The sequence below is a fragment of the Cottoperca gobio genome, unplaced genomic scaffold (genome assembly GCF_900634415.1).
Source record: "Cottoperca gobio unplaced genomic scaffold, fCotGob3.1 fCotGob3_397arrow_ctg1, whole genome shotgun sequence".
NCBI classification, from domain to species: Eukaryota; Metazoa; Chordata; class Actinopteri; order Perciformes; family Bovichtidae; genus Cottoperca; species Cottoperca gobio.
In genome coordinates, this window is record NW_021166986.1 from 13325 (window position 1) to 30387 (window position 17063).

General features: G+C 42.7%; 1 protein-coding gene across 2 annotated transcripts in view; it reads left to right on the forward strand.

Moving 5' to 3' along the window:
- Positions 1–1658: 1658 nt before the first annotated feature.
- Positions 1659–17063, forward strand: part of pcgf3 (polycomb group ring finger 3) — a 49150-nt gene continuing 33745 nt past the window's right edge. The window contains exon 1 of one of the 2 annotated variants that reach the window (XM_029427877.1): positions 1659–1792. The gene's annotated coding sequence lies outside the window, so the exon portion shown is untranslated. Of the gene's footprint in view, positions 1793–2818; positions 2897–17063 lie in introns of those variants that run through there. The other variant, XM_029427879.1, reaches the window with a different exon arrangement.

A 17063-nucleotide genomic window follows, 5' to 3' on the forward strand; every position in this document is an offset into this window, starting at 1 on the left:
CTCTCCAAGTGCTCTTCCTGTTTCCTCTCTGATACTGACATGGCTGACGGCGATTTATATTAAGGTGCTGATCCACTTCTAACAGATACATATCTGTGGATTGAGGACTGCAACGGCTGCACAACTATTTCCCTCGGGATACATGAAGTTATCTTATGTCTTTACTTTTCTCCATTTTATAAATGCCACAAGTGACAAAAGCAAATTAAAGAGGGTTAACAATACCTGCATAATAGGCTGAAATATACATATTTAAAATCTAATATTGCTGTGAGGATGCATCTGTAGCACTTTATGAGTAGATTGCATTGAATTTTCAGATATAGTTTATTTTTTTAAATCAACTTTTGAAGAGACTTTCTCAGACGAAGTGTTTTCTATCTGAAATCCAGTTGGATGATGGAAACTTATGTTAAAGTGCAAATCCACTTCTCTTTTATTTTTATACTTGCACCTTTTATTGATGTGTTTATAATGCACTCTGTTCTACTTTGTTCTGCAACTGTTGCACAACAAGTTCTGTTTTCTTTCTCTTTCATTTTCATGCCTTTATTTTCCACCATTTTGACTTCCCGCCAAAAATCAAATTCAAAAGCAAATTCCTATACAGAATAAGGATGAATCTGTTGCACTTGATGAGTTTAAAGAATATTTCGGAGGACAATATAACAGCGATATCCGACAATTCGCACTTTTCCAGAACCTGGAAGTTACCGACTCACCTGGACCGGCCTGTACGCCTTTATACAACTCCACGTCTCCTTCATCTTTGTGTTTTATCTCGGCTCCATGAACTCTCTGCATTGTAACACATCTATTGTTAATTTAAGTTTGTCAGAATGGTGTTTGTTGGCATTCAAGGTTTCCATGTGATTAATCCTCTGAAGCTTCCTCCAGCGCCACCAGCGTTATTGTAACATAAGTGCACCATTCTGTATCTTTAAAAGGATGTAAATGACAGTTACTCTGCCCCGGATAACCCGATGAGATTGATGGACGAACCTTTCCATTATTTGTTCTACATAAAAACTTCATTTTTTCCTTATTTTTAAATCACATTTCAGTGTTTGATATATTCCTATTTCCCCATGTAGAGCATATTTGACACATGAATTAATATGGGTGACCACAAGGTCCTTTGGCATTATGGCTGTTCTGGAGCTTTTGGTCTTATCCAATGATCTTCCTCTGCAGATGGCGTTTGTGAAGTTGTTCATATTTCAAATTTGCAGAGCACTTTAAAGACTCTGTGTTGGCTTTAAAAGTCAAAGTCTAAGGTTTAATGGATTTCCATTAAATATGGTGCAGAGACTCTGTTAACTACCATTGTCTCGTGTGTTGACTCAGGTCACTATAATATCCCTCTTAATATTGTTTCCTGTAAGAGTTCCTACTTTCCTTTCTAACACAGATTAAATTAGGGTTTTATTTATTTGTGTAGACAGAAGTCTAACAGGTTTATCACAACTTTATTAGTGTTGACATTGTGTCCCACACACAATGAAAACAACCATCGATTCAAGCTATTTCCTTAAAATTAATAATGAATGACACACTCAGCGGATCAATTTTAAAAATTACTTGCACTCATTCACCCCCCCTTCCCCCCATCCTCCTCCTCCTCCTCCTCCACCACCTCCGGCTGAGCTCTGCGCATGCGCCTCACTGCTTCAGTAGTGCTGTTTCGGCCTGTTCCGCGGCCGCTCGGTCATTTTCGCCTCTTTGTTGTACTGATAGTGGATTTAACTCGGATTCAACCCAATATCCAGCGGACCGTGCTGCTCCCAAACAGGTTAGTTCGTCTAACTGGACTTGTTCTCATCATGTTCCGTCCTCGGTGGGTCTATCGCCGGTTTACGGTCCCGGTTTGTTCCCCCTTCCTCCTCATTTTTCGCATGTCTCTTTCCGCTTGGTGCTACGGGGCATGCTATACGTGTTGTTTTATGTGTCTATGTGGTGGTGTATGGCGGCGCCGGGCCCTGCAGTTGCACACCGGGGATGGGGTTTTTAAGGGGAAACGTGCATCTGTAAAGGCGGCTGTAAAGCTAGCCGGGGTGCACACGGTTATCCGGGCCGGAGAAGAGGCTCCGACAGCCGCCTCTCTGCCTGTCTCGTCATGTTTAAATGCTGTTGTTTCTCCCAGCAAAACACCAATTCTTCTTTCCAATTGAGCCGGAATGTTCTTGAAAAAAACCCTCCTGGTCCACCATTGGGCTAACCTCTTCCTCCTGCCGTGCAAAGTTCAGTGTGTGTGTGTGTGTTTGTGTGGGGGGGGGGAGAGGATCTACATGAGGTTTGGGTTAAATCAAGACAGAAAGTTGGTGCATTTTTTCTTCTTCAGGGTGGATGTCGCCCCTCGACAGACTGCTGCTGCAGCGAGGAGCCCTGTGTGACATTGTGGGGGGGAAAGGCATGCAGAGAGCAGCCAACAAGTCTGTGCAGTTTTTTTTTTGGGGGGGGGGGGTGAAGATGGAGCTAAAATATGTCTTTACCTTCACACAGCGTGTAACACAGGACAGGACCAGGCTTTAGGTTCTGGGGTTTCCTCAACTTTTTCTGCACAAGGGACTCTGAAACACAGGAAGCATGGTTGGGGTTGTTAGCAGGTCAAAAGATGTAGGTGTCCTCGCTTTAATCTGGGCTAAACGTGGTTGTCTATTTATAAGCGTTGGGGCCACACAAGTAAAACATCTCATCAAGTCATTTATGTGTAATTGAGTCCCTTAAGTCTTTCACTTTGACACTAGAAGGCTGTTTTCACATTGATCTGCTGGAGAAGGAAAGTTTCTCGGTGCTCACATGAGAGTTTGGATGCAGGAGCAGGATCGTGACAGCACAACAAGCTTACACGAGTGTGATGTGATGAGCCTCCAGTGCAACATCTTCTGTCCAGCAGGTAAACTGTTGAAGGATCCACAGATCTGGGACGTGCCAATGAGAGAGGAGTAGATGTCATTTTAAGAGTTTTGTGGGAAAATCATAAATAATTATTCAAAGCAGTGTTTTTCAGTATTTGAACATATACAGAGATTGTTAAATTTAGCAGACTTGACTTGATAAGCCTAATAGTTAAAATGTTAATGTTAGTTAAGACATGCTTAACATTTTAGATATAGTCACTGACATGTTACTTCATTTTTGACTCCTCAAATGCAGATCATCAAAGCGATGCTTGCATGCACTGTTAACCCCAGACTGTCACTGAGCACACTTTCTGGGTGCAGGAAAACGTGAGAGAGTGTTGCGTTCAAGCTCGGGTAGATCATTGAAATAAATCAAAACTGCCCCGGGCTTCTGCGTGCATCAAACAGGAGTGGAGGTACATGGAAAAAAATGTGAACCTCCATAACCTGAATAACAAGGTGAAAGTGTGACTCACATTTTGCCTGCTAATTACCTCATTTTGTGATTTGTTTTAAATGTGCAAACAGTGTGCAAGTGTTTTCTCTGCTTTTGTGAGCGTCAATAGCCTCAAATCTCGCAACACGCTGCTGCTAAACTGCACCCAGCGTGCTCGTGTTTTAACAGCCGAGCCGCTCTCTGATGCTTTATACCATCAGAGAGGAAAGAGATCCAAGTCCAGCTTCTCCGGGAGTGTAGCAGCTTGAACCCAGAATCTAAATCTACAGAGCATCAATCAGAAGATAAAGGATGCTTCTGCCACAGTCACACTTTTCTAATGTCAACCGGTGACTGTTTTGTTTTTACGTAAACATGTCTCCTAATGGTCAATTATCAATTTTAAAAGGAGTTTTTTTTATCCAAAAATGTCAGAAAAGGCCGTTTCAGCCTCTCAGATATCAAGAGTTCCTGCTTTTCTCAGTTTTATATCACATTAAAGTGAATGTATTTGGCTTTTGACTGACACAACAAGATATTTTAAAGATGCCAGCTTGTAGACCAAATGATCCACAATGCAAATAAGCATTCGTTGCAGCCCCGAAGCTGAACGTCATCGTGCTGGGCCCCGTTCAAAGCCCGCTGCAGGACCTCGCTGACCTGAATGATGGTTCTTGGCCAGCTGAATGTTACTTGGCTGGTACTCAAGAGATCCCATATGATATGGCTGTTGCATAAGACTGCACACACCGGCCAAGCATGTCAGGTTTCTGCCTACTTTGCAGGGAAACCCTTAATGACCCGCAGCGTTTCTTGACAGCTGACCCCTGACCTGAAATTAGATAACATCTTACCAGTTTTTTTTTTTTATGCATTTGCAAGATTTATAATGCACGATGACTACAAATTAAGCAAAAGGACATTTATTTTTGTGTGCACACGGCTAATTGTCCCACTGGGCTGTCAGGATATGGCCTCTTTTGGGCTAGGACTGCTTGATAATGAAAGAATAGTGATTTAAACTCCAGAAGATGCATTAGTCTTCTTCTTGTGACAGGAAATGATCTCAGGCAGCTTCCTAAATGAGCTGCTGAGCAACTGTGGAGAATCACTCGCCTACAAATCAAGCTGCAGTTTGGAGAAGCTGTTTTTTAAATCCTCTCACTTTCTCCTCCTCGACACTTTTCTTTGAACATTTGATAAGAACTGAGAAATTAATTCTGTGAACGAGATTACCGTTCCAGTATTCAGCAACACTGTGAAGACAAAATGGTCTTTTGGACCGGACGGTCCGGTATGTTTTCTATCCTGTTAGAACTCACGATGGGGAAAAGGTTTTGGTTATCGACACGCCATAAGACCCAAATATGTGCAGAGAGAATCGGACAGAAAGTGACACGGAGTTAAAGATGGAAAGGAGCGGCTTTGTTGGCTCTGAATGACGTTTGAATGAAACCTCGTTGGGTTTGTTCTCAACTCTGTGAAGTTATCAGTCATCAGTGTGATGCGTTGGTCTTCACGCTGCATTTGGTTGTAGCTAAAGTTGAGCTTCTTTACCGGACAACCCTCTGCTCGGTGACGCATCCTGTGTCAACACAGAGGTCCTAGTGAACGAGGGGGCTGTCTTTTTGTCAGCAGTATTGTCGGTCTGAACTCGAAGGACAACCAGTGAAATCTTCAAACTGAGAGATCGCCGAGATCAGCAGAACGTGCACAAAGTGAATCCCTCTGAACTTTTCACATCAAGTTCAGCTTAGTTTGACACATGTTGACCAGCAGCACGCAGTCTTGATAGTGCTGTAAAGGGATGGAGAGCAGGGGGGGGGGGGGGGGGGGCGCGGTTTGACACCGTCAACCCAACGACGGCTGATTTATTCGTCCAATCGCGCAGAGTCCAAAATGACCAATCGACATCCAGTTGGCAAGCTTGCTAGTTCAGAGCGCTTTCCCCCTTTTCCACTCTGTAGTCTTATGTACAACCCGGAGAACAAAATGCCGGGGGGGGAAATGTCCCAGTTAAGAGAAAATACAAAGAAGCTTGGAGTGCTATTGTAAGTGACTGGCTAGCGTGTTAGTGGTTAAGCTCGCCAGATACAGTAGTTTACCAAGCAGCCGGGCAAGTAGCCTCCACGTCACCGACGCACTGAGCAAAGACGTGGGGCTCAGTTGTAGCGTTCTGATGTGACCCGGCTGTAGACATGGAACTAAGTGGAATAAACTAGTGAAGCAGCGACTGGGACACGACGTCAGGGAACAATAACACAGTCTGCAGAGGGACGGCCTACTACAGTAGTGTGAAGACCATGGGGCACGAAACCCTCTGAATCCAATAGTGATGATGAATGTTCCTGTTACTATGTAGACTAGAGCACATAGGAATCCCTCACTGACGGAAATGGGAGCAGAAATGTCTAAATTAGACTTTGGCTGTGGGATGAAACATTCTCTTTGTAGCCAGATAATTATAAGAAGCAGCATTTAGAGCAGAGGACACAATATTACACGTGAAATCAGTGCAGATTAATATCGTGGGGTCATGCGGGGCCGCGCTGGCTGTTCCAGATAAGATTTACGGCTTTCCTTGTGCTTTCGCTGATCGTATCTGTTTTATGTCAACATCTTGAGTAACCGGTCGTCAACAGGTTGTGTGAATTTAAATGGTTTGCCTTGCGTTTATGTTGACATTAAAAACAGCAGCTGACAGACCCTGAGACAGATTTAGGTGGAGAAAACATCCTGTTTCCGACGGCTGCTTTCTCTTTTCCTAAGTTTGATGTCCTGTCTGCTTTTATGCCCTTTTTTCTTTTATTCAGGGAGAACAGGGTTTTTCCTTAAGCGTAGAAGTGTCTCTTAGTGCTCCGTGGTACATTTGAGCTTGTTTGTTATGTAGTGCGGTGACGGGCTTATAAACTGGAGCTGGGCGGCGTCCAGACTCACTTGTTAGCTCGGACAGTTTAATGAAGACGTGTACAGTGAGTGTTTGGAGGCTGAAAGCTGCTCTGGAAGGGTTTCTCTTTGGGCTTTCAGGTGATGTAACCTCCGGGATGCACAATTCTGGGAATATTCAATTAATGTTATAATATTAATTTAATGGGATGCTGACAAATGATGCACTTCATGTTTACAACTCAAATGGGCATACTTTTAATGAATTAGTATTCACTTCTTTGTCTGCGTTGTACAGAATCATAATTAAATGTGCAGTGTAATCTATGTAACATTAAACTTACGTATCATCACAGCTGCTTTGATGATTAACCAGATATGGATAATAACATGTCGGCTATACTTCCCCCTGACGGCCATATTGGAGGCATTGAATGGCAAGTTCCATGTTTCATGATGGTTTGTATTGAGTTTGATCCTCCTGTTGTTCGATGTGTATATTAGCTCGCTGTGTATAAAGCTGGTTTATCGATTTGGTCAAAGTTTTGAAGGGTTTGTTAGTTTGGCAGCTCATGTGTGTGTTTGGGTTTGTGCTCACATGTTGGGAGAACTGATGTTGCACATTAATCCCCTCCACAGCCGTCACTTTCTGACATGTTGCTTCTTAGGAGCCAGTTTTCTTATATTTAGCCCATATTTTCGTCTGAGTGCAGATAAATATTGTGCATTTTTTAGATATTTATTTCAACAGTAATTACTGGAGTCCCACTTCCCACTCAGCTTTCAGTTGAGTGATTCACAGGAAACTTAAATTGATTGGTGTTATGGACAGAGAGTGCTTCGCTTCTTCTCACAGGCCTGGAAATAAGACTTTAGAAAGAAGTGTATGATTCATAACATTTCATTTAAGATTGAAGTTTTTGTTTGGATGGTTAATAATCCCAGGTCAGCGTTTATTCAGTGGTCTGTCAGCTGTTTGATAAAACCTGGTCAAGGGTCAGCGAAGGTCTGATGCACTATTGACAGCACTATTTAGCATCTCTTTCATTTTAACGAGCCCAGAAAGCCTTTGTAAATGAACGCCGGTGGGCCAAATGAGGATTTAATTACTTGCTTGCCTCGTACTGCAGCCCTGCTTGTACAGTAAATGGGTAATAAACGTCATCTCTATGTCTGCGCGACTCACCCCGTCTTAACCTGCGGCCTGGAGACCACAGTTTGTGGTCAAAACTGGGAAAGCAAGACGGCGCTACCCGGCTGCAAGCCTGTTAACCAACAAGCCCACGTAATGGCTCATTGCATCCTCCGTGTTGCAGCAAGTCGCTTCCCCACCGCAGATTGAATGCTGCATTTCAATGTGTTTGTTCTGAGGAATGGAAATGGGGAAATAAATGCCATTTGACAATGTTGAAAATGGTGTATCTGTAGACGTTTTGACACAATGTACTGTCTCTAACATCGACAACACACGAGGAATTATAACCTGAAAGCAGTTTTTCAGTAGACGGGGTTGGTGTTGAAAGTTTATAGAATATTTGATCAATCAGAAAATGGTTTGTGCTTCTGAAAACTTTGTGTGTTTGTCCGTTTTATATCGCTCAGCTTGTCTGTCAGCAGGCTTAAGTTAAAAACTACTGACCCGATCTTCTTGAAACTTGGTGGAAGTGTGTAGCATGGGCCAGAGAAGAAAACAATACATTTAGGAGAGGATTCGAATCACAGGGCGTGTACACAAATTTAGTTTAATTTTAATTTAACATTGCGAGATGGGGCATCTGTGCTGCATTCATGTAGTGGAGCTATAATTGGAAAGATGAGTTCCCGACTGGGACGTGAATGCTGCCTCAAGTCGGAACAACGACTACAACTCGGAAACAGACATCAATGTGTTGAGGAATAAAATACAACCCATCTTCTTTGTAGCGTCCGTGTTGTTTCCACATTACGACTTAGTGCTCTTGAACACACCGTAGTGGGAAATGGGACCATCCGAGGAGCATGTGAATGCACCGTTGGTCTTGGCGGAGGTGCTATTCTAGTTCAATATGTTTTAGTTGGGACAAAAGAAGCATTTTCTCTGGCATTGCACATGAATGATTTAAATAATCTGCACTTTTTCATCTCCAGTTAAGGAAACTTTTATACGTCTGTTCAAACACCTGGTACATTTTGCTCTGGTGCACAGGAAGCGAGGTGATCTTTGCGTTGCCACACATGAATAGAAGAAGTGAACATGAAGAGTGAAAGCCTTTAAAAAGAGAAATGCCCCGTACAGAAACTCGCACGTCATACCAAGAGAAGCTCAGAAGTTACAGTTCAGTCGGACATCTGTTGAATGAATTCCAGTGCACAGATTTCTTGCAGTTATTCGTAATCCTATATTAATGATGGTAAATTGAATATCTTTGGACTGTTGGCCGGCAAAAACAAGTCATTTTTAAAGATGTCATTTTAACATTATAGTTTTAAACTTATAGAAATATCGATTGATGAAGTAAATACTCAGGATATTAATTGATAGTGAAAGTAACTGTTAGTTTAGGCTATACTATTCTTACTGCTTCGTTGTAATGCCACCACGACGGGGTTTTAATCAGATCCTTTACTGTGAAAGGGAAGTGAAGGGCAGCATCTTCTTCACAACAGGAAGTGAAGGTCTTAAGGGTAAAGAGGCCTCAATTTGAAAACAAAATACTGCATGTAGAGGCTGTCGCTTAAAGAGCAGAAGGTTATTGCTTCAAGCTTTTGACCGGAGTACTTTGCGTCTGAACGCCTCGTCAACATGACCAGCTACTGTTTATCTGGCTTTACGCGAAGCACACAAGTGGAGCTGCTAAGTTGTAGGTGCTTTTGCTGGGTGTAACTAAGAATATAAAGCGGAGTAATGTTGAAAGAAAATACATGCTCAGCAAACCCTCCCTGGGTAAATAAAGGTTTACAATACAGCATGTACTTAGGCAGTGTCAGGGTAAGTGGCAGGTGGTGGACTCGCTGTCAGCACCGAGTTTATTAAAGAACAGACATTTCTGACAGCAGGCTAAGTGCCGTGAGTTCGACACGGGAGTGACATGTGGTCGGTAATTAGAAAAGTTAAGCCCTCCACATTGAAACTGTGTCACTTTACCTCGAGCTGAACATGTCGGCTAACCGGGGGAAGTAATGTGCATCACAAGTTTACATTTTCACAATAAAAGTATTATTTTCTGCAGGTTTTTAATCATTTGGTCTCTAAAATGTCCAAAGTGATGTCTTGAAAAGTCTTGTTTTGTCAGCCCAAACCCCAAATATATTCAGTTTAATATGATAAAAAACAGAGAAAAGCAGAAAATCTCCTTCTTTTAGAGGCTGAAAAAAGCATTTTTGCATGAAATATTGCTTTAAAGATAAATTGATTATTAAAATAGTTGTTGCAGCGCTACATTAATATACTGTAAATAAATACAAATAAAAGATTCTGCATTCTGTATTGTGCATTAAAGGTCTAACATCAAATTCATTTAAACTCTCAGTGGTTGTAAAAAACACACGTGGTGCTACAATACAATAGATGAACGTCTGACATTTCATTATAATATTCAGCACATTTAATCACTAAGTTATGAACTATATGTGTACTCTTTTATCCTCTGATGTTTCAGTCCTAAATGATTCTTTGTGCACATTATTTAATTATCACACTGACAGAAAAGGAACACCCTGAGAATCAAACTTGTGGCAGAAAGGAGTGTGTTTTGTGAGGCTGTACAAATGTTCCCAGCAAGCCACAATTTTGAGGCACCGCGCCAACACTGTGTCTTGGTTAATGCCCCCGCTGTCATTATCGCACACAAAATCTTTATTTGCCGTGCCATTGGGTCTAATTGCCCGACTTCTCATCCCGACTCAGATCTGCAGCTATAGAACAGGCGTCCTGACATCCTGTTCAGTGCCGTGTTTGAATAAAGAGGCTTTTGACAGCACTTAAAGTGGAGCCAGCTCCCAGCAGTCTGATCTCTACTAAGTAAACCTGTCCTACCTGGTCGTAATCAAACCATCTTCTACCTGATGTCTGACCTGCAGAGCAGCGGGGACATGCCTCCTCATGCACCTGATTGAGCTGTTTGTCTGGACTTTTGATAGAGATGACGGATAAACTGCTAATGGCCGACGTACAAAGTGATTGATCTGTCAATCACATGATGCGCTGAATCTGACAGATCCTGATGCATCTCCTCCTTTCATCAATGATTAATGTATTCACGAGGTATTCACCTGCCTCGTTAACGATGTGCCTTTGCTGCTTGTGCTCCCTGAGCTTTAATAAGCCCAGTACTATACTTCATTAAAATGTAATCCTTCCTATGATGTCGGCAAAGAAGAGCATCTTTACAAACGACTGCTGCAGGACTGTTGTCATGCTGATGAGGGATCGGGTGCACCAATCAATCAATCTGAATTAAAACTGCGTCCTGTGTCTTTTCCACGATGGAAAACGTCTCGATGTCGAGGAAAGATTAAACCGCGCTGCTTGGAGAATCGGACTGCTCTTTCACCAGGCTATCGATGTTTGCAACTTCATTTATGACACATGGAAAATAGTGACAAACTCAATGCTGTTCAATTCAAGTAAAGAGCCCCGACCAAAGCAGAATCAACGCTCCTCAGAAGCATGCTTTCCATTTGTAAACGGCGATGTTGGATGTTATTGACGGCCGACTGGCGCGCCGCTTTAAACATGGCTGCCGTAAGGAATCGTGGGATGGCATTCGTCCCTTTGGTAAAGGACGACCTTGTGTACTTTATGCTAAAGCAGATGAGAGGAAGCATTGAAGCCCCTTTTCTTAGCAGAAGTGCACCAGCTCTCATTGTGGCTGCCACTTAGATATTTCCGAGTTAGGAACCTTCCTAAGCAAAATAAAACTATTCGAGCACAGCCAACTGGTGCACTGCCTCACTCCTTTCCTGCGTCCCGGTTTCCTGTCGCTCTCTCTTTAAGCGTTTTTAACTAAATATTGTCTGGGACAAGTCGAGCAGTCTGCACTTTGCTTTAGTCAGTCACTACATTAAGTCACTCGTCTTCCTACATTACAAGCATATTTAAACAAAACCATTCAAGTCTTTGTTTCATTTTGTAAATGTGTTTTCACAAATGGTTCAAAGTTCATGTTTATTTTAGAAGTACACACACAAACTGAACCGTGCCTGCTGTAAACCTACAGAGCGTTTGTGGTCATATTATCCATGTTTTGTCTTCAAATAATCTACTTTGAAGCATTGATTGGAAGTTTAAATGAACTGCTTTCATGCAGCTGTAATGGTTGGAAGTATTGGTTTATCTTTTTAAAGAGCCCGGTGCCTCCATGTATTGATCAAATCAAATGTATTTATAGAGCTCAATATCACAAATGACACATTTGTCTCAGATGGCTTCACACACTGAGAAAGAAGAAAACACAAAATGAAAGGGGGGAGAAATGGAAGAACCCTCAGGGAGAGCAGCTGAGGAGCCACCCCGCTCCCATATTTCACCAGACGAGAGGTTTTCTAGAACAGGAAAGACACCAGTTTGGTAAACGTTCTGGTGAACCGGCCTACATGTGGCTAACGTAGCAGCCACCGTCAAAATAAAGCACCATTTGGCCGGCTGCTGGTGGTCCCGGGGATGATTATCTGGGATAGAGAAGAGCTGCTTTGCGTCTTAACAACACGTAGCCAAGATTACACTGTTGCACCAAAGCCGGGCTTAATGCTGCGACATGAAAGAAGAAAGGGAGTGTTTGACATTTCTGTGAGGAAACAACAGACGCACTCAGTCCTCCGACGGCCTTTTATCTAACGCACTTGTCACAAAAGGCCGTCTGGAGGTCGATGATGTAGTTAACTCATTTCTCTTTTTTAAGTGGCTTTTTAGTTACTGCTGTCAACGTATGCTGCCAACCCTTCTGCTACGTATACATCCTGAACTGCAAGACAGGAAATACATCTTACTTTAGAAGTACGGTGTACTCTCACTGTCTTAATACCCATGATAGTAAATATTCTGGAGGCTTACACAGTGTTGTATTCTGGGAAAAGGCTGTGGTAGTTCAGCCCCCTGGCCAACAGCCCTTCTATAAATCTAATAATTTGAACTTTGACAGCTTTGCTTGTTATCCCCTTGTTTGCATTCACTCTGGGAGCAGCAGTCAACTGTGCTCATTACATGTATTTAACAACTTAATTCTGTTTTCTTTGGTTGGTATCAGTGCTGTCTGGTGGATTCCATTCATGCACAATTGAATTGAGTAGTAATGAAGCCAAGCAATGTTAATCTTGCAGGTTTTCTTGTGAGTTGATTGCATCAGCATCATGAATCCCAAACCTCTGGACCAAAGGGCGGAGAGGTGCAGGAGAGGTTATCAGCGTTTGCAGTTGGGAATGGCTGTAGCTGGAGTAGGTGTGGTTGATTAGGAGCCCTGCTGTTATCAAGAGCTTAACAGAGCTGTGAACTCAGGCAATCGCTTGTAGAAAAAGATCCTCAATCTTCTGTATGTATATGATAAAAAGTGTTTTATCACTTGTTAATGTAAAACAGTGTTGACGTCGCCCGCAGGCAGGTTCGTAAGGGCTGTTTCATTTGCTCTGTAAACACCCACCGTGTTGCACATCTTTCCCAAGAACAAGAACAACCTGGTCCTTGAGGATTTGATGCATTTTATGTTCCCACTGACAACAGCACTTTGTTTCAAAATGTTTTACTCTTCACTGTTGACAAGAGATGTCTTTGAAGAGCGCTGCAGAAACCGCACCGCTGCATGCACCAAAGAAAGTGAAATAAAGTGAGGCTTAAACAAGCTGTAGTGATGACCTCCGCCAAGGCCATTGGCTCATTCACGTGCCCCTCAGAGGGTCCCGTTTCCAGAGTTGTGTTCATGAACTCTAGGTCGTAATGTGGAAACAACACGTACGTGTAGTGTTTCTGTTGATGGCTGTTTCCAAGTTTTTGTTCCGACTTGACGTGAATATCCCACTCCACTAATTGTTCCAAGTATTCTGACAACACGTGAATGCAGCACTTATCTCCAATGTTAATGAAAGTGAAACGTGACGAGTATATCCGCCTTATGATCATGAAGATCGGGCTGTAATCCTGCTGACGGACAAACAAAGAATAGACAGTTGCACCTGCTCTGACGTAACGCCATGTATAGTTATTAGAAACATAACTCAATGTATTTCTGTAGCAGAGGGGGACGGGGAGAAATAGAGACGCCGCATGTTTCCACAGACTTCTTCAGAGCCTCTGTTCCTCATTTGAAGCTTATCTCTTTCGTCTTCCTGCCGCCGGGGTGGCCAATGTGTCCTGAGCCTCTGGGACTGTTCACGCTTTGATATCTTCTCCTTATGTTAAGTCTGTGTGTGTGCACAGTAGGACACCCCATGCTCCATAGTAGCGCCTGTGTTTAATAACTTGAAGGAGCTGGATAATAAGCCCATTTGGCCCACATGCCATTTAGTGGAAGCATATATCCAAAGCTCCTTACAGCGTCATGAGTGTATGTGTTTGTGCACCAGTGGATCCGTTGGGAATCACCGACCCTTTCACCATGAGTGCTACAGAACGAAACCACTAACCCACAGAATCTTACTGCTGTAATCCACCTAGTCCCCGCTTTAGAACCAGCTTGGTTATCCCATCCTGAGCTACACATGAGTACAACTAGTGTACGTGATGAAACCCACTGCTGGTCCACACAGTCAGGGGTATTGTTTTAAATCTCCACACATGGAGGGAGACACACAGCGCAGTGTAAACGGGTTTCCTCCTCCTTTTTAAACATAGAATGAGCACATAGGTTGTGTTGATGAGTCATGAGATGTTTGTATGAGCTAAGAAACCCTTTGTGTCTCTGTGCATGTGACGGGCCCAATCTGTAGGACCCGGGTCTGAGCTGCTCACATCAAAGTGGCTTTACTTTGCTATAAAAGGGACCAATTAGGAAGAACACTGGTTGCAAACACAATTCATAAGTAACTATGAATTTACAAAAGTAACCCTGTTTTATTCCAGTAACTTCTCCTCATCATTCGGTTTTCACAAAGGTGCTGGAAGTTGATTGCAGAGCACTAAAGTTTCCTCCAATCTTTGACGGGTTTTACATCATTTTGCATAAGATCCAAGATTTGTCCAGTGGTTTGACGTTCTGTCTCGTCTGATGAGACGTCTGAATCTTTTGCTTCTTTGTCCGCTGCCTCCGGGAGAGAACAGAAAGGTACTCGATGTACCATCTCTTCCTCCTCTCCACTCACTCTGATAGTCTTGCTACAAGTTTAGTATCATACCTACATGATCACAGCAGGAGAAACCTTCTTCAAATGGTTTCCACACCTCCAACTTCAACACTGTTGCTGATTCTACAATCACGTTACGCAAAAAAAGTAAATCTAACCTTTACCAACCTGAGCAGAAGCAGCCCGGAGGTTCAGATCTTGGGGTCTGTTCTCTGTGTTTGTGTCTGACCTGCGAGATGTATTACACATTAGCTTCACTAACTTCACTCCTGGCCTTCACAACCTAAACTCAAAGCTCAATTATTCAAGTGTTGCTGCTTTTTGGCAGCGTGTACGGCCTCCTGGCCGGCTGCAGTCTGCTTCTCTTTGGATCGCGGCTATTGTCTGCCTGATTTCCCCAGGCACCGAATCCTGGCTGGAGGATTGAGGGCCATCAAACAGAATTAAGAGGAGACAATAACTGTGTGTGACGGTGGATGTGTGAATTCTTACAGTTGGGCAAGAGCATGTTGAAATCTGTGTGCTTTTTTTGTGTGTGGAAGTGCGTGGGGCCTAAGAGAGTGTGTGTGTGTGTGTGTGTGTGTGTGTGTGTGTGTGTGTGTGTGTGTGTGTGTGTTTTGAAGTGAAGCCAAAGCTCCCACAACAAGAAGAGGCCTCTCCTCCTGGCTCCGTCCACTGATGCAGGCCTTCAGTGTCCGTCGCTCCAGCTGGCAGCCAATTTATACCAAGGCCAAACACTCCAATACCCACAGGCAGGCCAACAGGGGCTCTTTGTGAAGCCAGAGTGTGTGTGTGTGTGTGAGAGAGAGAGTGTGTGTGTGTGTGTGTGTATGTCTCTGTGTGTACTTATCAGCTACTGAGACAGTTGTTCAGCTCATGATTGACTGCAAATGTTGTTAATCTCCAGACTAAGCTGTATCCAGACGACGTCTATCAGTGTTTTTGCATTGGTAAAGTCTGGACTACATCTTATTAGAGTCTCAAAGTTAGTTCTGCTGCCATCCAGACGCCACACAGCTTCATTCATTGTCTTCACCGTACCAAAACTGCAGACTCTGATATCGGCATTTAAATATGACAACGATAAATGAGAGCTTGAAATCGTCGGACGGAACAAGCGGTGATGTTACGAGAGACTTACCAGAAGCTGGTGCGTTAATGTAAATGTTGAGGACAGAGGGAAGGTCGTGTGGTCTACGCTGCAGTGCTGGACATTATTTAAATGGTTTAGTTCTTTAGTTTGACCCAGCCCCATATCTTTTACCTGGACATTTGGAATGTAACACATTTCTTTGTGACTCAAAACTTATTCAAAGTCATTTGATTTAACGTTGATTAGTATTTTTTTATTAGGTGCAAAACAAAGTTTTTTACTGGCGGTAATTATGTTTAAAAAGCTGTATGATGTCTCTTGTATACTTCCATCGCAACATAAGCTAACTATGGCACAGCAATATGTCTTTAGGGGCACATCTCTGGCTTCTTCATCATAGAGCTGTACTGAAAACATGCATATAGCATCTGTAATGTCTCACAGGCTACGTAGGAGCATGTGTGGTTTGGGTTAGTGCAGTGGTTACAAACTTTTGATCTTGTGAATCCTTAAAGATGAAGCCACGTCTACCTGTGACCCTCATTAAAGGTGGATCTGCTGTGGAAACAAATTGTAAGCAAGTGATTTGTTCCTTGTAATATGTCTTATTTTAAGGATTTTAAGAGGTACAAAGAGATGAAAGTATCGACAATTTAAAAAAGAGAGCAGCAAGAATACATTTCCCTATATTTATATATTACATATATATTTATATACTTATATTGTGACTTATGTTGGGGGGTCTCAAGTCCAAGGTTATTGTAAACATGCCACCAGAGTAGGGATGGGACGATAAAGGATTTTATCGTGGATTGTGATTTAAAAACTCACAATTAGTTGAGCGTGATGAATTTCTATTATCGGGATTATTGTGAATATCCTCACGGCTGACTTGTAAAACATATGCCGTCATGGTAGAGAAGTAAAAACTACAGCGTCATGGTAGAGCAGTTAAAAACTACAGCGTCATGGTAGAGAAGTAAAAACTACAGCGTAATGGTAGAGAAGTCAAAAACTACAGCGTCATGGTAGAGAAGTAAAAACTACAGCGTCATGTAGAGCAGTTAAAACTACAGCGTCATGGTAGAGAAATAAAAACTACACAGTCATGGTAGAGAAATAAAAACTACACCGTCAGGGTAGAGGAAATGAAAAACTACACCGTCAGGGTAGAGAATAAAAACCTACACCGTCATGGTAGAGAAATAAAAACTACACCGTCAGGGTAGATAAATAAAAACTACACAGTCATGGTAGAGAAATAAAAACTACACCTTCAGGGTAGAGAAATAAAAACTACACCGTCATGGTAGAGAAATAAAAACTACACCGTTAGGGTAGAGAAATAAAGAACTACACCGTCAGGGTAGAGAAATAAAAACTACACCGTCAGGGTAGAGAAATAAAAACTACACCGTCAGGGCAGAGAAATTAAAACTACACCGTCAGGGTAGAGAAATAAAAACTACACAGTCAGGGTAGAGAAATAAAAACT